This window comes from Meles meles, chromosome 4, assembly GCF_922984935.1.
Source record: "Meles meles chromosome 4, mMelMel3.1 paternal haplotype, whole genome shotgun sequence".
Taxonomy (NCBI): domain Eukaryota; kingdom Metazoa; phylum Chordata; class Mammalia; order Carnivora; family Mustelidae; genus Meles; species Meles meles.
The window spans coordinates 35,429,497-35,450,398 of record NC_060069.1 but is presented as its reverse complement, the minus strand read 5'-3'; the positions used below and the strand labels follow the sequence as shown (position 1 = coordinate 35,450,398).

Sequence of the window (20,902 nt, the reverse complement as noted above, 5' to 3'; positions counted from 1 at the left end):
TGTTAATTATCTGACGCTGTGGTCTGCCCTGCAGAGGGGCCCAGCAAGCTCCACTGGCCAGAGGCTGCCTCTAGGCAAGAGAGTACAGGTGCATGCAGGAAGAAGCTGCCTGTGGAGCAGAGAGAGCTGACGGCACTGCCAGGATTCCCACAGCCTGGCTCGGGAGCCCTTGCATGACCCAGCCCCTTCCCAACTCTCTAGCTCTTCCACCCGCTCCAGTCCTAGTGCTGGGGGAGCCCCACACTGCCTGCAGGCCCTCCTGCATGGTTTGTTTTGTGCCTCTGTGCTGTTCCTTGTGATAGGCCTTCTGTCTTGGATGCCCTTCTCTCATTTCCCCATCTGATTATCATCTAGGTATTTTTCAAATATTAAGCATCACCTCCTCCAGGAAGCTTTTCTTGATTAGCCCCTCCCCCAGCCTGACGTAGGTGCCCTTTTGCAGCATCTTTCACAGAGCCGCCTCCCTCACCAGACCTTGAGATCTGTGGCACATCCTCCCCACGTGATTCCTCTTCGAGTCCCTAGTGATGAGGGAGCATGTGGCCCAGTGCACAGTAAATACGTGTTGAACTGAATTATGCACCTGTGTTTAATTGTTTAGCACATGGTTGGGACTTTATACTTGGCTCCCGAATTGAACTCATTTTTGCCCCACTTTCTCTTTTCATTGGCAGAGGGAGCAAGGGAACAAAACGGAGTCTCCCTTCCGCCAGGGAAAATGGGCACTTCATTCTTTGATCCAGAGAGACTGGAGCTGGCAGCGGAGACCGGGGGAGGCAGAGAGCCCTACGGCCAGAAAGCATGAAGGAAATGCATTCGCTCATGTGCGTGCACTCACATGCATGCACACACACACTCGTGCATGCACACGCAGGGAAATGTGGACACACAGGTCCACACACAGACAGGGAAAAGAGAGAGGGAGTGCAACAGGCAGACAGAGGCTGGGCCTACAAGAAAGGGGAAAGTGGACTGGCAGAGACAGGAATGGAGGACAAGGATAGAGAAGGGGAAGCGATAGAGAAGGCGAAGGAGAGAGGATGGGAGAAGGTCAAGTAAAGTGCTACAGGGAAAGCAGTGAATGAGAAGCCCTGGAAGGTGGCTGCAGAGACAGAGATGGAACAGCAGCCGTGGTCTGTGTCACCCCTTTTGCCACCGTGGCGACGATACAGCTGTTTACCGGGGCGTCAGATGAGGAGGGCGTGGCCTGCTGCTGACCACCCTGAGCCACGTGACCGGGCGCAGATTTGCTGCCATTGTTGCCTGGCGCCTCCTTTGGTGGCAAGAGCCGTGTGTAGTATCTGCGGGGCCCTCTCTAAACCCCCGTTTAGAGGCTCAGATACACTAGGAATGGAGTCGAGTGGTGCAGCGTTTCCCACGTGCATGCCTTTGGCCTTGTGCTGCTGGGCTGCGGTGGCTCATGAAAGAATAATGACCCACATCAATTTTTAAAGCTGCTTAATGCTCCTCACAGCCCAGCTGTCTAAAAGCTTGCAAAGCAGGCAACATGGCTCCCCAGGAGAAGGCCACAAAGCTCGACCCGATGTCAGGTTGACTGCGGTGGCCCTGGAACCCTGGAGTGTTTCCCGATGGTGTCACTGTGCTGGGGTGAGGGGGACAGATGTGGTTCCACCCACCTCTTGGGTCACACTGCAGGAGCCAAGAGAATAGGGCTTTGCAGGAATTCCCTTCCTCCTGAGCTCCCATGTGGACTGGATTCAGGAGCTTGGTGAGAATTCGGAAAAAGGCAAGTTCTTTGATGAAATCCTTTACTAGAGACATTTGCTCCCCAAATATGCTTGCTAGCTGCTGTGCCAGTTAGTAAGCTCTTGACTCTCAGCTCTGAAGCCGATCTTCTGCACTCTGCTTGGTGATGCTGGGGACTCAGCAAAGCCCGTTTCTGCCTTGCCAGTTGGCTCCCTGCTAAGCTTTGCCAGTAGGGGGCACAAGAGGGAAAAAAACGGTTTGTTCCTCCTTGCTCCCGGCTGTTGGGCCTGCAGCTCCCCAGCTGTTGGGCCTGCAGCTCCCCAGCAATGGTTCCCCATCCCAGGAGCGCCAGCTCCTCGCTATAGTTGGATGCGGAGCGTAGCTCTGCCCGCGCTCAAACCAGCATCACAGTACCCCCCTTGGAGACACGGGGGCCCGCCAGGGGGCGTTCCCTCCTCAGGGGCTTAGGCCCCATCTCTGTGGGGCTCCTCCTCCAAACTTCCGAGTTTTAACAATTCCAGCATTCCTCCAGTGTTGCCCCAACCCTAGGGGGTGAACAGGGAGACCCCCGGCCCTGGTGTTCCTGGATCTTGGAGTACTAAAAATGCCATTTCCCGGCTGCCAGCGTGGTCCCAGGCCAATCTGGAAGGTGAGTCACTTGCTTCCTGCACTTGCTACCGCAGTTACCTCATTACCAATTTTGTATGAAGATAACAGTTCCTGGGACGCCTGGGTGGCTCAGTGGGTTAAAGCCTCTGCCTTCAGCTCAGGTCATGATCTCAGGGTCCTGGGATCGAGCCCCGCATCGGGCTCTCTGCTCAGCAGGGAGTCTGCTTCTTCCTCTCTCTCTCTCTGCCTGCCTCTCTGTCTACTTGTGATCTCTGTCTGTCAAATAAATAAAATCTTAAAAAAAACAACAAAAAACAAGACTGTGGGGAGCTTCCAGGTGAAACGTCACACAAATCCCACCCTAAGTGGAGGAGGTTGCAGGTGTCAGCTTGTGCTTTGTCCTTGGCTAGCCTTCTGCACCAGTGGTAGACAGCGGGTTTAGGACTGCGCATATGGATGGGTGTGAGTTTGAGAGGGGGAGTAGAAGCCAGCCTAAAACTCCAAAGTTTTAAAAAAAAGATAAAAAAAAAAAAGATAACAGTTCCTTACAATAATATTTCCCAGCTAGAACACTGGTGTGCTTTCCGTAGCTTGACTGGAACTTGATGCATCCTCACGTCCAATGCTTCAGAAACTGTGTTAAATCAGAGAGCCTCCGTTACTTAAGGGGAAAATCCGAAGTGTCCCACTAAGGAGTATTACCTTGTTTTATTGCTGCTATTTTGATCACTACAGCAGTAGCAGCAGCTGCTGCTCTGGGTGATAACAATACCTCACGTACGTAGAGCACCTCACCAGCCCCAGAACACACTGGCCACCTTTCCTTGCTTGTTTTCCACAGCAGTTCTGTGGGGCCCGTGCTAGCCATGCCATGGAATTCAGGGCACAAGAGTGACTTGCCCACAGTCATAGCAAGTCACAGATTGCTGAGTTTCAAACTCAGTTTTTAAAAGATTGATTTATTTATTTGAGAGAGAGAGAGCGAGCGCGTGAGCACACGAGGTGGCGGGGGGAGGTCAGAGAGAGAGAATCTCAGGCAGACCACAATGAGTGCAGAGCCCGATGTAGGGCTCACTTTCACAACCCATGCGGTCACGACCTGAGCCGAACCCAAGAGTCCCATGCTCAGCAGACTACGCCACCCAGGTCCCCCTCAAACTCATTGTTCCAATCCCAGTTCTCCCTTTTTTCACCTTGCAGCCTTTCTTGAGTTGAATCCGGTAGTAGTTACCTTGCATTTTCTCATTTGCTTTCCACCATGTCTGCTTCTGCTCTTGGCCCTTAGGCTTTGAACTTTGTCTATCTGTATGGGTTAAATGGACCACAGGGAGGCACTGGCCAGGGAAACTCGGCTTTCCAGATCCTCTGTATTCTGCTGGGTGTCTCCTTAATGCTGGCGTGTTTCACATTTCTGGTGAGCTTGCATTTAAACTAAAAGCTTTCAAGAACCTTGGACTTAGACCTGGTTCACTTAAAAGGCATTTCCCAGAACACTCAATTTTATTAATATCATAAAACAATCTCGGTTAAATTGTGGGATCATTGCATATTCTCAAAACATCTCCAATCTGAACTGCTTCCTTTGGATGGCGACTGAAGTATTCCCGTAAAATGCATTGCTGGGTGGCACTGGTGAGGTTCGCCTGGGCTGTGGGGTGCTAGAAGGCAACTACAGCATCAGTCTGTGGTGCCGTCCCACGCCACCAGTGTGCTGTCGCTGAGAATGGAGACATGTCTGATGGATTCCCTGCTCGCAGACTGCTTACAGCGTCATTAATGAAACCGGAACTTTGCTTAAAGATTCAACAGCAACAGTACAATGATGTAACCATATCAGAGGGGAGGGAGCACTGTATTTGGAGTTAGAGGACTGGTAGAGTGAGAAATTTGCGCAAATACCAAGAAATGTGATATGCGGTTTGCTTGGCTTTAAAATGGGGATACTGATAATACAGTTATAGGTTAGGGAGTGGTTTTGAAAATTAAGATGGCCAAATCCTACCTTTCCTATCCAACCATATCCATTGGGGTATCTCTCATGCCATCTCAAGGAGGGTATACCCAAAATAACACAATGGGAATCAAAGTAGTACTTTACTGATTTCTAAGCAGGTACCTCAAGCCCTCAATGTAGTTGCACTGACTGTATATTGTTTAGTGGCCTAACACAGCACATACTTATTATTTTACAGTTTCCATGGGTCAAAAATTTGGGCTTTGGTTTAGCTGGGTCCCCTGTTTCATGGTCTTTCATGAGGCTATGATCAAAGGGCTAACCTAGGGTAGGTTCTTTTTTTTTTTTTTTAAAGATTTTATTTATCTATTTGACAGAGAGAAATCACAAGTAGACAGAGAGGCAGGCAGAGAGAGAGAGAGGGAAGCAGGCTCGCTGCTGAGCAGAGAGCCCGATGCGGGACTCGATCCCAGGACCCTGAGATCATGACCTGAGCCGAAGGCAGCGGCTTAACCCACTGAGCCACCCAGGCGCCCCCCTAGGGTAGGTTCTTGTCTGAAAGTTTGGCTGGCAGGGGTCTGCTTGGCTCACTTACATAGCTGAGGGCAGGATTCTCCTTCTTATATGGTGTTCGACTGAGAGCCTTAGGTCCTTGCTGGCTGCTGGTCTGAGGTCCCTCTCAGTTCCTTGTCACATGAACTTCTCCAATACGGCAGCTTGCTTTATCAAAGCTGCTGAAGGGCAGAGTCTGTTAGCAAGATGGATGTAACACTTTTATATAGCCTAGTCATGGAAGTAGCATCTTATAACCTTTTGTTGCTGGCTAGAGGCAAGTTATCATTAGGGGAAACAATCCTTATTGGGAGGGGATTACATCACAATGTAAATGCTAAGCAGTGGAGACCATTGGGGGCCATCTTAGAAGCTGCTTACAGTAGTAGGGCTCTTCGATAGAAGCTGGGTGAAGAACATGGCTGGGACTTGGGCTGGGATATGTGGGGACTTCCACATATCCTTCCCTCACCCACCCTTTAAAATCTAAAACTTGGGACCCATTCACTGAGGTGTAGCTGTAGAGGGAGGTATAAGACTTTAAGTGGTCCACTCATCCATCTCTGGCATATTTGGTGGAAGAAGGAAGTGGACTGGGTAGGTCTATCCCAGAGACCAGGCTAAGAGAGAAAGCAGGAGGAAAGGACTGGGCCTGGGATCCCACATTTGCAACACAGTAACATGCCAAATGGAATGATGTGGGCTTTGATCAGTTAGATTAGCAACTCCCTAACATGATGGGGCTTCCAGCAGTGGGAAAAACAGAGGTGGCCTTATAGGAAGAAGGACTGAGCCTTGTTGCCTGGTGGCTGTGAAGGCTAAATGGAAGAGTTTATGTGACTGAACCAGGTACGGTAAACAGTATTTTAATATTTAATTTTTAAGTGAGTCATACGTATACATAAAATAAGCTCCAGGATAAGAGGTTCCTGTGGTCAGGGAGCCTGGGAAGATATTGTGAGAAAATTAAATATAACATGCTGATAAGCAGAGGGAGGCCAGTTGAGGGAAAAGATGCAGAGTAAGATGCCTGGATTTATTCATTGAACAATCATGAATTGAGAGCTGACTCTATGCCAGCTCTGAAACTGAAAATGTGGAACTAAAAATAGCAGTGTGGACAAATGGAAGAGGCAGATGGATACAGCACATAGCTTAACTATGTAATGACCTTAAAGTAAAGTAAAGTAAAGTAAAGTAAAGACCTTAAAGTAGGTACAGAGTTCAGAAGTAGCCTAAAGGAGTAGAAGGGTTAATCCCACTGGAGAGAGGAGAGAGGGAGGAAAGGAATAAATGATAACAACAACAACACAGAGAAGACCACATGGGTAGGGTCCATGATGTGTCAGTCAAACAAAGCAGGTTTTGGAGGCAATGGATGAGGTCTGGTTGGAGTGGAAAGTTGTGCAAGGAAGAGGAAGGGACTGTACATGCTGTACCCAATGACAGTGGTGATGATCATGGGTCCTGTTGCATCTGCCTTCCTTTAGCTGCTATATCAGTTAGTTATTGCTGTGTAACAAAACGGCCCCAGGTGAAGAGGCTTAAAAGACCACCATTGCTCCCTTTCCCCCTCCTTCCTTCCTCCCTCCCTTCCTCTTTCTTTCTTTCTTTCTTTCTTTCTTTCTTTCTTTCTTTCTTTCTTTCTTTCTTTCTTCTCTTTCTCTTTTTCTTCCTCACCTTTATTGAGGTGTAATTGATATACAAAAAACATATTGAATGTCTACAATTTGATGAATTTGGACTTATCATGCACCCATGATACCACAATCAAATACTATCACAATCAAAGTAGTAAACACAGCCAGAAGTTTAGTTTCCTTTTGTCTCTTTGCTTTTTGTTGTTGTGAGAACAATTAGCATGGCATCTATCCTCTTAACAAGTTTTTGGCAAGTCTCTAGAATTTATTTATCTTGCATAACCGTAACTTTATACTCACTGAACAACAAGTCCCCATTTTCTCCTCTCCCAAATCTCCAGCAACCACCATGCTATTTAACCTTTTATTTTCTTATGATTTTGTGGATTGGCTGAGCTCAGCTGGGATGTTCTCCTGCTCTACATGATGTTGGTTGGGATCACTCCAGTGTCTGCACACAGCCGGGAGTTTGGCTAGCGCTAGAATGTCCAAGATGAGTTTGCTGACATGTTTGGTGTCTCAGTTCAGGTGTCTAGAAAGACTGGCAGCTGGCTAGGCCTCAATCTCCAGAGGGGCCCTCATTGCATTTCTATGTAGTTGCTGGATTCTCAAAGAGTAAAAATGGAACCTGTCAGGTCTCCTAAGGCCTTGACTCTAGAATTTGTACAACATCGTGTTTGCCATATGCTGTTAGTTGAAACAAGTGCCAGGGCCAGATTCAAGGTTAGGGGAAGTAGACTCCTTACTATGAGGAGTGGCATGTGTGCACCTGGATGCCATCACTGCAGGCAGTCTACCGCAGCTGCGCACTTGTCCTCATGCTTGATGTAAAAAGCAATTGCAGCAGTTGAGTTCATTCAAGCAAATAGAAGGGATCTCCCCGAGGGCTTGAAGACTCTTGTCAGCTCTCAGGGGCTTATGTTCCCACTGAAACCATGACTTTTGGGCCAGAGAATCTGCCAATACCAGCTCAAGGAAGAAGTAAAAGACAGCACATGAATTTCTCTCTGAGAAGTAAGCCAGAAATGGAATGCTGTCAGGATTTGAAAACTTTTCTTTAAATTCCTGTACTTAAGTCCAAAGCCAGGTAATGAATTTTGCTTCATCAGTAAAACTTCAATCTCCTTGATGAGCATATGCAACAGAAATTGAACACAAAAGGCATAAGATTACCATGGTGATGGCTAATTGTGGTGAATCTGCATATATTAGTTCACAGTAACACAAATAACACTCCGGTAGGCTAAAGTGCTAAGATACAGAAAGTATTGTTCTGTTCAAAATGCGAAGATCACAGTCTGCTCTAATTAAAATAATATTAGAAATATTAGCCAATTAAATATTATTTAATGGTGAGTAGGAGAAGAAAATCCTCATTTCCCCCAAAGCCATTTGAGACCCTGGTTTAGTATTATGGTGTGAGGGACTGGAATGCGGTTGACACATAATTAAGAGACACTAGAAATAGAGTATTGATTTTTGGGGTTCCCTTGTCTCCCTCTCAGAAGCCTTTTTTGCCTTGGCATCTTCTTTCCCAGATGCCCAGACACCTCCTCAGTAACTGGTGCTGTAGGAAGCACCACAGGGAAGACAAAGAGATGGACCCTGCCAGTCAGGGGAAATATGAGGCTGAACTTTACTATCATACCCAGGAGGCCTCAACACTTGCCAACTGTGGGCAAACAGGTTAGTCTGTGAGACTTAATTTCCTCAAGTGTAAACTGGAAAATGTCTGCACACTGAGTAAGTATATACTGGTATAAAGCAGCCAGAACATAGCAGATGTTTAATGGCAGTGATATTAGAAAAGACCAGTGCACATGAAGTAATGGCAGTGAGGGAGACTTCAGTGATGTGCTAAACTGTGGTTTGGACTCCGGGTTCTGGAGAAATTCAGAAAAGGTGGTTGGGCTTACAGAGTAAGGGGAGGCTTGGGCTGGCATAGCTGGGTTAGGTGGAAGGGGTCAAGAGACTGTTTTGGGGAGGCATCTTATGAGGGAAGGCATGGAGGCAGAAATAGGCACGTTGGGGGGCAATGGGGAGAATTACATGTGCATGGAAGGCATGGTGACCAGTGCTGGGGTCACATCATGGAAGGTGACAGAACCCAGACAGAGTGTTTTTAGCAAGGAGGCTTAAGCTCCGAACGCCTTTGGGAAACTAAACATATTCCCAATTATTTTAAGTTTGTGTAGTGTAACTTTTATCCTGCCCAGATTCACTTCATTTTCCCTTTTCCTCTCTTTTTCCAAATCACACTCTCCATTCTACAGTGTGCTGTTTACTTCCAAGTGCAATTAAAGGACTGGGCCAAAAAGCAAATGGAGCACATCTTGCCAACTCTACCTGCAAAATGCATTGCATTTGCTTAACTGTGACTCAGATTTGGAACGACCTAAAAAGGAAAGGGCAATAGTGTTTGGGTGGTGACAGAACCATCCATTAACTTGCTGCGAGCCAAGACAGGGAGCCAGTAGAACCATCTGAGAAAAGATGAGCCATGAAGCAACAGTGATTCAAGATTAATAATAACTCCTCATGCCTGTGTTGTGCTTTAGCAGAGTTTAGAACGCTCTCACAGCCAGTAACTCATGTAATTTTTAGGGCAACCCTGTGAGGTAGTTAAAGAAAATGTTTTTGTCCTTATTTTACACATGAGAAATCTGAAATGGAAAAAAAAAGAAGGCTTGCCCAAAGTCACACAGCAAGCAAATGGTGGGGTAAATGGAGACTCAGGTGGCTTGTTATGTTTTTACCCATCAGACATCCTTCTGGGTCTACTGCTCCTGATTCTTGGTCTGCTCACCCCTGCTCTGGTCCTGTCTTCCAAGACACTGGGTTAGGAATTAAGTATTTGGGAAACTAGTTGGAAGGCTATTTTGGTGACCCAGATGTGAGCAGAGTAGGGGCTGCATGATTCTAGACCCTCTCCCTCTCTCAGGACCCCTCTGGGCATTGTTTCTCAGTCTCTTGTGGGGTCTCCTTTCTTTGATGCACTCCTTAAACATCGACATCTCCCTGTGTTTGGCCATGGTCTCTATTCTCTTCTCACTCCTCACGCTCTATCGTGACACCTGTCCCTTTCCACCATGGCTTTTGTTGTCAATTCCAAGTTCACACCTGCAGCCACACTCACTCCCCAGATCAAGATCCACTTAAAGACACTCTCTTGACTCACAACTCTCACCCTTTCTCTTTGTCTCTGCAATCACACATTGGCTTTTGTTCCTTCCTGCTATTGAACCCTAAATTCTCCCTTTCCTGTGATTCTTTCTCAGTAACATTGAAAATCCTCAAATTCTCTGACTAAAAAATTAAAACAAGAAGCACCTTTCTTAAATTATCTTTGAACCCACTTCCCTCTGCAAACACAGCTTAATTTCTCCTCGCTCCTTCATGTACAAATTTTTCCAGAGCATTTCCTGTGCTTGCTGTCCCCATTTTCCACCTCCCACCCATACTTTTCAGCTCACTAATCTGGCTCCCACCATAAGAAGTCTGGCTAGAATCCCCGGGGACCTCCATATCACTAAACCTAGTGACACTTTCTGTGCTCACCTTATGGGTCTTCTCAGCAGAAGTCAACGTGGCAAACCACTCTGTTATTCTTGGAACACTCTTACCTTGGCTTCTATGACATAACACTCTTTTGTTTTTTCTTCAACCTCTGTGGAAAATTTCTCCTTTTCCTTTGCTCATCCTCCAATAAAAATGACTAAATTGTTCCACTTATGCCTTTTCTTCTCAGTTTATATGTAATCATCAGCATCCAAATATTTAGTGGCCAGCTATATAAAGGCAACGTTCACATTTGCATATCTAGTCTATATGTTTCTTCTGACCCCCAGATCCTCACAGCCTACTTATTAACAAACTTTTCTCCTGGATGGTTTCAAGAGTCCTCAAGCATATCAAATGTCCAAGAGTCAACTCAATATAATTTTTCATTTCAAATGTGGTGTTCCCCTAATTCCCTATCCTAGCCAATAAATTTAAGTCAGAGCTTGTACATGTCTTCCTACTATACCTATCTTGTATACCATATCTTATGCCAGCCACCTTTCCCAGTTATCTTCAATATAGCTCTTAAATCCACCCACTTTGCCCTATTTCCAAGGCAAGCACTAAGTCATAGTTGTGTCTTGCTGATTATCCAAGAAATTTCAAATTGATCTCTTCCTGATGCCCTTTTGTCACCCTCAGTTCATTTTTACACTAAACTGAAGTGACATTTAATCATCTCAGTCTTTGTTAAAAACCTTTCAATATTTCAAAGGCCTGTTTGCCTAAGTCACAGCCTTTCACATGGCTCCACTCCACCATTTGTCTCTTGCCAGCCTGGGCAGCCACATCTTGCTCTGTGTCTCCATTCTTTCCACTTGAGCTCCTTCCCACCTCAAGGTTTCTACACGCTTTCTCCTTTGTGTAGAATTCTTCCCTAGTCCTCATGTATTTAACTCTCCCTTATCTTTGCACACTCAGCTCACAGGAGACTCTCACAGAGGAGCCTCCCTGACCCACCATGTATGATCCCCCATTCACAGACCTTCGTAATTCCAGCTTCATTCCCTACTTAGATCTTTTCACAGTTTGAAATTTTATGCTTATGTGATTGTTTGATTAATAATATCCTTCATATTTGACTGTATACTCCACCTAAGAGTAAGGGCTGGTAACTGTTTTTATGTTGGCTCCTGGGACCTAACAGAGTGCCTGATGCATTATAGGCACTTGACAAATGTTTGTTGACTATAAAAATATACAGGGGGATATTGGTCCTCTTCACATGAATGAATATCTTGAAAGCACGCCTCAAACTGAACTCATCTCTCCTCCCTTAACCTATGCCTTTCCTCTCCTTACTCTGGAATTTCCCATTAAGGTGAATGACCTAGTTATCTACCCAGTCACTCCACTAGAAATCTAAGAATAATCCTTGATTGTTCCATTTCCCACCACACTTAGTCACTAAAGGCCTATGGATTCTATCTCAATTTCGCTTAGATGTGCAACCTTCTCTTGAAACTTACCTGTCTTAGTAGAGAAATTCTCTTGCTTGAAATACTGAACAGCTTCTAATTTGTGTTTCTGACACCAGTACTGTCTCCTAATTACCTTTCCCTTTCCCTGTTGGAGTCATTGTTCAAAAATATCAGAGGCATATTGTTTTCTTCTCAAAAAGTTTCAGTGTTCTCCTATTTGGGTTGAAAGATAAAATGTAAAGTCTTTGTATTCCTTTCATGCTGATTGTTGCTAACAAGTTCAGTCCCCTCTTCCTCTTTGTCCCCTCTCCTCTGTCTCTTTGTTTCTGACACATGGAATGCCCTTCCCGTAGTGCTCACGTGTTCCCAGGCTTGCTTGTGCCCACATTTTTGTTCATGTTCTTTATTCTTCCTTAGATGCTCTCCTAGTCCACCTAGCAACTGTTTTCCTGTCCTTCCCATTCAGCAGCCTGACATCACCTCCTTCCCCTAGGAAGCCTTTCTTGCTCTCCTCCCTTTAGGTAAAATACACACTGCTTCTTTTAGGTCCCCCGAACACATTTTATACACTTGTTCTAAAGTAAGGACCTATTTTTGAGTTTGGATTCCCAGGAGAGGGGATCTGTTGCTTCACCAGGGTATCTGCAATGCTTAGCACAGTCATGCCTGGCTGGCACTCAAGAAATGACTTTTAAATATATGGATATGTTTCAACAAATGAGATAATTGTTTGTCAGCCACAGGAACCCACCCACTTAGGCTAATTTATGTAAACAGGATTTATGTTGAGGCTCCTGGGAAATCTCATGAAACCCAACTGAATGCAATACAGCAAGGCTTTGCAGAGTATTAGAAGGTTGTAAGGCAGCCGTTCTCTTTGTCGTTCTGTGGAGCTTCATTCTCTCTTATCTGCTCCTATCTGCATAAGATTTCTCCATTCTTATCTAAGCTTTCTCTGTGAGGCTCTTGGCCTCTGAAGCTCCATAGCTTTGGCTGGCACCCAGCTTTGAATCAGGCATCTGTCCTTGGTACATGCTGTGGTGCTCATGTCTGGCTCTCAACAGTCCCTGGGTCTCACTTCAAATTATCTAGGAAATTTACTGGTTCTTGGCCAGCCAATGGAATGGCTAGTTTTGAATTGATTCAATTCACTGTTGCTGAGGGGGAAAATGTCACTCGGTCTGAGGCTGTTAGTTAGACTGGAGTATCTGAAAAGGGATGTGGGAAGGGCAGGTAAATTGACTATTAAAGAAGGGACAAAGTCAGAGGTTTGTTAGTTGCTTATCAGGACCACTGCAGCTGGGAGTGATGTGAATAGCTGAAGCCATGGACAGTCAGTTCTCCAAGACTTCCGTGCCCCAGGGAGTCTGATGTCCACCATGGCCCTGTACCAACTCAGCTTCTTCGTCTCATCTCCAGCCTTAATGTCTTTCAATCCAGCAAAGCAGCCGCACACATAGGATATCAAGTAGAAATGAACTGGAAACTTAGCAACAGTATGGCTCAACTTTCAGGTGTTTCCAACAGGTGTACTTTTACAAAAGCAGTTCTGGGCAAATAGTGTGCTTTGTCCTGAACTGCCATCTCTGGAAGGTGTAGCTCTAAGTACGTGCATTAGAGATTGGGCTTTAGACTCTGGCTGGGTCTTCTATCCTTCAACTCTTCCCAGGGAATTGCTTCCATGGATTCGCAAGTATCCAGAAATGGTGTGGAGTAGAAAGACCATTATTGTGAAGTCAGACTGGCTTCTGTTTCATTTTTATCTATAATCTTTGTATGCTTCCATTTTTTTTTCTTCTCTGATTACCCAAAGTAATTTCCTAGGGAACACATTTATAGAGCTGAGTTTCCTATACTCATTTTGGGCTTAAGATGCAAACAAATCCAGGGATACCTCATTTTTTGCCTCCAATAAGTAAACTAGTGTATCTTTCAACTCAGGATGCGCTGAATCACTGGGCCATCAGATAAGAAAAAAATGATTTGTGTTTGAGGTTCAGATGTGGTGAGATTGATGTTATCAAAATTGATATTGCTATCTGGACATCTGGATGTAGGGCTTTAAGGAATTGTTAAGGAGTGGCACTTTTTGTATTATTTGAGCATCTAGAGGCAGGAGAATTAGGCTTAAAAGAAAACTTTTTAGGGAAAATTATTAAACCTCCAGGCTCGTTTTCTCTCTTTCTTCCTTCCTTCTTTCCTCTCTCTCTCCCCATCCATCCTTCCTTAATTCCTTCCTCCCTCCATCTCTCTCTCCCTCTTTCTTTCTTTTCCTTCATCCCTCTCTCTTCTTCTTTCTTTTATGTATTATGGACTCTAAGGAATATAATGTAGAGGGAGTAAGGTTTGTCAGAGTCTTGGACATGATAGTTGGAATAAATAATCAGTTGGAGAAGGTCAAGTTTGCTCTATTCCTCTGTTTCTGGTAATAAATATTGTGCAAGCTATGCTAATTCCCACTACCCAAGAGGACCAGTGAACAAACTAAAGGAGAAGTTTGAAATTTGGTGGTCTCCAAACTGTAGGCCAAACTAAGCCCATGCGGGTGATCTATCTGTATTCACAAAGTTCTGTGGCCAAATAGGTAGACTAAATTCTGCCTAAAAGGAAGTTAAGCAGTTTTTATTTACAACTGAAAATAAATTCTGCAATATTGGTCAGAATTTTTAATATGTTAATATATATAAAATTCAGAGGTACATATAGTATGTAGCACTCTTACCAAGCTTGTTTTATGATATAATCCATTTTCCCTCTTTCTCTTTTAGTAAATCATGTTATGATGCTGTCATTGCATGAAACACTGATATAACCATGCAGCAGGTAAATGCAACAAACACTATTCAGCCCTGCTCATGTACATAGGACTGTATTAAGTATTACAGGTGATGAGACAGCATTTGTGTACAGTCAGGCCTTCTTTAGTTGTATAAGATTAAGACCCAGTTTTAGTTAGCGCAAATGAAATATAGAATTTGTTGACTCACGGGACTTAGAAGACCAAGGAGTGGGCTAGTTTTAGGTGTGGCACAAGCAAGGTGTTCATTGTTGAATGAAATTGTTGAATTTCTCTATTTCTAGTCTCTTCTTGGTATCATTATGGGACAGGTCTATTCATGTGCCAAATGTCTTAGATTGGGTTCCCAGGAAACAGACTCTAGAATGGAGAGTTGCATGAAGATTTACTAGGGAGAGCTCTTGGGCTTTACACCTGTGAGGAACCAAGAAGGCATGACTGTGCAGCAGAAGCAGCTGAGCCCTGAAGTGGTAGCAGCTGAAACCTCAGCTAATTCTGCAGGAAGCTCTCGAACCCTTCATGTCCCCGCACGGAAGCAAAGAGTCTATGCCTTTGTGTGAATCCATCAGAGGTCACAGTATCCCTCCATAGTAGTGGCTAGAGCCAGTCTCTGGGAGGGAGCATAACTTGATGATGTATTTCCTTGTGGCAAAAAAGCAAGTCCCAGTGAGAAATTCAGTTCTTAGCTACTAGCCACCAATACTTCTGGCAGCTGGGGAAATGAGTGTATCAGCCCTGGAAAGGGTAGCTGGACAGAGCACCACAGGTCCACTAGTCAACCAACAGGCTTCCACCAGCTCAAGCCCAAAGCTTCTTATTCAGAATTTCAGAAGGAGAGAGCATTTCTTTTCAGGTGATATTAATAAAGAGGGAATTCCACTGTCTAGCTCGCGTGCCTACTGCCCCTGTGATGGAGGAGGTGGAGGTCATGTGACTGACAGATCCACCATACATGGGAGGGGCGTTCCCCAAAAGGAATGTGTGCTGCACAGACGGAAAAGGAAGGGAACCAGTGTCAGTGATAGCCTTCAGAATCATCCTGAGCCAGAGAACAAGAAAGCACATCCATAAGTGATCACTAGATTGAAGATTTTATGGTCTGGGACCACTTAGTCTTATTTTATAAGATAGAGAAGGAAAACTTGTTCCTAATTTACATATGCACTCACTACTAAATCTATATTCTATGTTTTAATTTTGGAGATAACGCTACATACAGCATAGTGTGGGCTGGTCCATTTTGATTAAAAATGTTTTTAGAAAAGATGAGTGAAAAAAAATTAGGTTGGAATAATTTCCAACCTAATGTATATAGAAGTACTCGCCTGTGAATATGATTTTCTAACTTCAGTCATTGTTTAAAGATTTGTACTGGTCCATTAATAATGATGTACTTGCTCATATTTGTTGAATGTTCACTACTTGCCAGGTACTCACAGAAGAAGTCATCCAAGCACTCTTTATGAGAACCCTGACATAAGTACCATCACCATCCCCATTTGACAGGGAACTGAGGTTAAATGTGATATTTTCTCCAGTGTCTTAATAGGTAATAAATGGGATTTGACTTTAAAATCTGGTGCTCTGCTATATTACCTTATTATTAATGCTGACATTTTTTGATTACGTCTGTTTGAAACAAATTCTTTCCTTAGTTGAAAACTTAATTCATTGATTCTTGTATGGTGAATCAAAGAATTTGAAATGGAAGGTATACTGAAATTATATCTTTTAATTTATTTCATGAGCTATCTCCATCTGTAGAACAATCATGTCTTTAATGTTTTAACATTAAAATTGATTTTCAAATAATATTATAACAGACTAAAAAATTAGTCCTTGATACTACCATCCCTTCAACTATTTTTCTTTTTGTGTTTCCTCAGAAGTCTCATCCCTAGAAGGTATTATTTTTACCGATCTGTATCCATGACAGAACTATAAGTTTGAACCATGTGGAATTTTCAATATTTTACAGTTTTCCTATGAAAATGGTAATTGATATGGTTCAACCTAATTTGTTTTCAGCTTTGATTCAACACTTGTGTTAACATTTCCATGTGGCTGTGTAGTCTTCTTGTCATCTGAACATCCAATGTTCCATGAAGTATCAAGTTCACTTAATTATTCTTTTCTATTATCCTGAGTTTTTTACTGTAGTAAACAAATATCATCCTACACAAATATTCCTCTTTCTGGGTTACTTCCTTAGGATAAATTCCTAGTGATGGAAATGACTGGATTAAAGGAAACTAACATTTTATGGTTTTTGATATACATATATATAGTTAAATTATGTTTTAGACAGAATCTTTTAAAATTGCAATCAACAGTGTATAAATGTACTAACTTCATCAGAACCTAGTTAGCCTTGGGTATTGTTTTTATTTCTGATAATATAATAGGTGTAAAATGGTACTTAATGAATATTTTAATTTGTTTGCCTTTGATCACAGCAAGGTGGAGCATTTTCACATGTTTGTTTACTAATTTCAATTCCTCCTGCATAGATGATCAGATCATATTCTTTACTTATTCATCTATTGGGGATCTTATTTGTATATCATCATTGTGCATCTTATATAACATAGATGGTAACCCTTTATTTTCTTTTAAAGACCTTTTAGTCCTTTTTTTCTTAAGTTTCATTATATTATTTTAGAAGTTACAAAATAATCTTTAATAGCAAAATTTGAATTTTTCCTGTCAATGAAACCTTAGAAAGTTTTCATTCCTGCATATATTTCAGTACACTTCATTTCATTCTTTGCCATATTTTATACCATTTTTAAATACTTTTTTAGTGATGCAGAATTTATTTTGATTTATAGTATAAGTTGAGGAAATAAACTAATTTTGTTCTAAATTTGTTAATCAGCTATCTCCAAACTATTTCTTTCTTTCTTTCTTTTTTTTTTTTTTAAAGATTTTATTTATTTATTTGACAGACAAAGATCACAAGTAGGCAGAGAGGCAGGCAGAGAGAGAGGAGGAAACAGGCCCCCGGAGGAGCAGAGAGACTGATGCGGGCCTCGATCCCAGGATCCTGGGACCATGACCTGAGCCAAGAGGCTTTAACCCACTGAGCCATCCAGGCACCCCAAACTATTTCTTAAGTATGTTTTTCTTTTTCTGTTGTATAGTTTAAGAGTGTAAAAACATTTAATGTAATGGTATCTATTTCTGGAGCCTTTATTTGGTTTCACATTTTTTTTTAATGGTGCCAGATGTATTTTAATACCTCAGAGGATGGTCTCCTCCACTCATTTTCAATTTTTAAAATTTGAGAACATTTAAAATATCTCCCCCACCCCATTTTTGGTCCCATCTTTTTCTTATTAGGCCAATTAAATAATATTTTACAGTTTCATAATATGGTTAGATTTAAAAATAATATATCAGTTTTCGTTGGCTGCTGTAAAATACCACCACAAACTTAATGTTTAAAGCCATGCAGATAATTACCTTATAGTTCTGCAGGTCAGAAGTCTGATGCTGGTCTCACCTGATTAAAATCAGAGTGTCAGTCAGGCTGTGGTTCCTTTGTGGAGGCTCTTAGGAGGCCATTCATTTCCTTGCCCTTTCCAGCTTCTAGGGGTTGCCTGTTTACCTTGTATGGTGGGCCCCTCCTCCACCTTCAAAGACAATAATGATGCATCTCCCCAACTGTTTTTCTCTCTGAGCAGAGTCAGAAAATATTCTCCAATTTTAAGGACCCCGGTGAATAGATCAGGCTCTGGATAATCTAGGATAATTTCTCCCCATTGCAGGGTCTTCATTCTTGGTCACATCTACAAAGTGTCTTTTACCGTGTAAGGTGACATAGTGATATGTACTGAGATGAAGATGTAGACATGTTTGGGGGTCATTAAATTTGACTACAAGAATAACATCAGATTTTTTTTTTAGGGGGGGAGGATTCTGTTAAATAAATGTTAAATGATTTTGGCAGAATTGGTATTTTTGCAGAATTTCACTTTCCCATCCATAGGTAAGTGATCACCTGATGACATTTTGAGAATTACTTTAGTGGTTTTAAAGACCCTTTCTCCTTAATTGCACTCCTTAAACTTCTAGTTCGTGGGATGCTATTGTGAGCAGGACTTCTGCTCACCCAAATTCCTCCCTAGTACATTTTTTTCTAACAAGTTATTGCTTGATGTCCTTAATTCTTTGTGAAAATTTATTCCCTAATGTAATCTTAATTTGGCATCCACTCTACAAGGAGAAGCATATGTTGGCAATACATGGTGCAGTGTGAACGCAGCTCCCAGGGAAATCAGCCCAGCTATGCCATATTGAGAAATCTCCATTTCCACTACTTACCTGAAAAGATGCAAAAATGCCGAGCATTGAGATGACCTTCAAAGCTTAGGAAAGGTTGCTGAATACTACGTTTGACCTAGTTTGCTCGGTGTCCTGAGCAGAAGGACACCCAGCAGTCCAGGAGCTACCCTGGCAAAGGGAAGTGACATATGGGCCTGGGGTGGAGAGGCAGGGCTTTGCTCAGGGACCCCGCACAGCCCTTCTCTCCAAATGATTGATTAATTTCTACTTCAGCAGGTTGCCGTTTGTGACCCCTTCCTTCTGAGTTTGATATTCGTATTTAAGAGATTCATGATGCAGAAGAAGGATCTTTGAATTGGGAAGCAGGAGGCCTGGTTCCAGCTTGAATGGAGAGCTAAACTGAGCCAATGGTGCTGAGGGGATGATGTCATTCCTTAGGGGATCAGTTCTCTTATTCTATGAGGAGTTGGACTAGACCTGTTAGCCTAAAAACTGATGGAGATTTGAAAGAAGGTGAACTCCATTTGAAGAAAGGACAAAGCTCCAATCATTTCAGTTCCCACTCCCTCTCCCCCCTTATTGATCTGTGGTAACACTTAGGAAGCAGAAGCTCTTTTTGACCTTTCACTCTAGAAACATCTCTGCCCTTGTGAGCTTATTCTTATCTCAGCCTATGAGCTCTTGAGCACTCTTAAGAGTTCTTGAAGTGGTGATCATGGGCCCTGACATCCCTTCTAAATGAGACGGGTTTCAAAACACGTTGGTCTTCTGACACTAGATTTTCCCCACTGTGTTCTATAGGAAACCTTTGCTGTATAGACCAGAGGAGAAACCTCACAGGCTTGTCTCTAGGACCCAGATAAAGTCCAGTGATTTGGCTTGTTCAGGAAATCCTCCTTTAGATTATCCCCTCCCATTCTATTTACGCATTGGCATGTCTTGATATTTTGTTTCTTCACCAACCTCTGTTCCCTCCTCTGCAGATCAGGTACTCTGACGTCTGAAGAGCAGGAAGTGGCCAACAAGATCCAGAGGATGGCTTGGAGAAACAATGATCTCAGCCCCAAACTGATCAGATCATGGTACTTTTCATTGAAATTCTGCTTGTGGCCCATCTTCTCCTTACTATTAGTGTTATCTGTATAAAGCCTGGTGGAGGAGGTCCAGTTCCATATGGAGGGCCAGCAAAGCACAGGCATCAGTAGACCTTCTTCAAATACAAATTTTCCTTCCTCCTGCATGCCTAAAATTGTTTTTGTCTCTTGTTGTAGGAAGCATCCAGACTGCTGCTGGAGGTGAAAGCTGACTGCTCCGATCAAGGTTATAAGCTGATGTTGTCAGAGGCATCCTGATCATCCTTAACCCTTTCCTGGGTTGAACAAGGAAGTGGACCATAAATTTTAAAGTCCTGGTCACCATGTCATAGAATGGATAGCATGACAGAATTTGCTGTTATGGCAATGACGATATCCCTTATTGAAAGCCTATATAAACCAGACTCTCTGGGTTCACTTGAAGGGTGCAGAATCTTGTTTGGAATTCAGACATAGAAACAATTAATTCTAGAATGATAACAATAGAGCACAGGTCTTGCTGTTGCCTTGCTGGGTTGAGAAATTAATTTCTGGAAGGCCAGTTAGTGTAGTGATTAAGAGAGGCACCAAAGTTTAGGAAAAGACATCTTATGTGGTATTCTCTTTTGAAGGTTTAGTGGAGAGTGGCGGAGAATGTTTTCTTTCTTTCTCTCTGTTTTTAAACATTATACAACTATACTATTTTTTAATTTATATTTAAAGGTTTGGGACCAGGAAGATTTAGTTTGGGATTCCAACTTTCTTACTTATTAGCTTTGTGGTCTTGGAGAATCTTTGTAATCTCTCTGAACCTCATTTTCTCTGTGAAGATTCATTGAGCTATGCACATAGTCATCTTATCTACTTGTCCAGCACTTAAACACCAGCTCTCACTATTGCTATTGTTATTACTGCTACTGTTTGAAAATCAGAGCCATGTGACAAGGGGAACTGATATTTTGAACCTCAATCTGACAATCCCGTTGGGTGATTATCCAGTGGCGGAAACCGTTATAGAAAGTCATCCTAGTGTTCTGGAAAGTCAAATAACCAAAAACTGGCACGGTCACAGAGAAACCCCAAACTTCAGAGGGAGGGCTCAGAGCCTCACACCATAGGCTGGCAGGGTGCCCTAGCCTGTGGCCTGGAGTACAAACAAGTCTGGAGGGCAGGAATGCCCTCTGAACTGCATTTCAGAGGTGGAACTCCCCAGAGTCTGTGGAGAAGAAAAGGGAAATATTGGTGCCATTAGACATCACTGGCTTTTGAAGAGGGACTAGCTCGTAGCCTGCAGGAGAGTG

The 20,902-nt window shown here is 43.2% G+C and overlaps 1 long non-coding RNA gene across 1 annotated transcript; it reads left to right on the top strand.

Moving 5' to 3' along the window:
- Nucleotides 1–2,267: 2,267 nt before the first annotated feature.
- Nucleotides 2,268–19,877, top strand: LOC123939876. Its single transcript, XR_006817995.1, has 3 exons — nt 2,268–2,356; nt 19,512–19,610; nt 19,800–19,877. It is a non-coding gene; the product is annotated as an uncharacterized LOC123939876 (long non-coding RNA).
- The last annotated feature ends 1,025 nt before the right edge of the window (nt 19,878–20,902 follow it).